The sequence below is a fragment of the Astyanax mexicanus genome, chromosome 1, assembly GCF_023375975.1.
Source record: "Astyanax mexicanus isolate ESR-SI-001 chromosome 1, AstMex3_surface, whole genome shotgun sequence".
In the NCBI taxonomy this organism is placed as follows: Eukaryota; Metazoa; Chordata; class Actinopteri; order Characiformes; family Acestrorhamphidae; genus Astyanax; species Astyanax mexicanus.
Window position 1 is genome coordinate 109454828 of NC_064408.1, and position 1095 is coordinate 109455922.

Genomic DNA, 1095 nt, shown 5'->3' on the forward strand with positions numbered 1-1095 from the left:
AAAAAAGGTTTGAGTACTGTCTGTTTAATTTTGTCACTTAATGTTTATATAAAGGGAATTTTATTATTTTTATTTTAGATTGTTACATTATGTTTTATACCTGTGCCAACAGAACTTGCCAGACAAAACTTGCTTTTGTTTCTGAAAAAAATGATAAGTTAAATTTCAAATAATAGCCATTGATTATTTGGAGCTTGCTGTTTTTGCCATTTTACATTAATTGCTTCTGCCATGATTCAGGAACTTTGAACTAGTCACCTATTTATAAAAGGACCTATTTATTAAAAAATCTACATAAATAAAATGCAGTTGCCAAAGTTTTAAGGTTGCATGTTAAATGCCTTATCCTAAAGAAATCAAGTCAGAGTCTCTGACAGTGGACCAAAGACAAAACAGATGTTTCTGAATACATTGTGAATACATACAGAGATTTCTTTGTTTAAACTCTGCAAGGTACAAAGAAACAGGTACACATTAGGGCAAAATAAGCACAAAAAACTTTTGTAGACTTACCATTACATAAAGAAAGTGTAAAGATGTGTAAGTGTAATGTGGGCAGTGAGGGGGAAGGGTAGAAATCTTATTATTTAAACCTTTGAGAAAATTATTTTTATAATTATATTTTCCCACATCAGCCGTGACATCCCAATCATTATTAGAGATTCTATTATTTTTTACTGAAAGTTGTTTTGAGTTCAATCCCATATATATTTATTTATTTATATATACATTTATTTGCACAAAATGAGAAATTGTCAAATTAACAAAAAAGATGCAGAGCTTTTAAACCTAATATAATGCAATGAAAACAAATTCATATTTATTTAGAAAAAACAACAATACTAAAGTTTTATCTAAGGATCTAAGTATATCTAAGTTCAGAATCAATAATTGACAGATTAACCCAAATTTTTAATCACAGCTTTCATGTGTCTCAGCATGCTCTTCACCAGTTTTACACACTGCTTTTGGATAACTTTATGCCACTCCTGGTGCAAAAATTCAAGCAGTTCATCTTGGTTTGATGGCTTGTAAACATCCATCTTCCTCTTGATTACTTTCCATAGGTATTTAATGGCGTTAGCATTGTTTTTA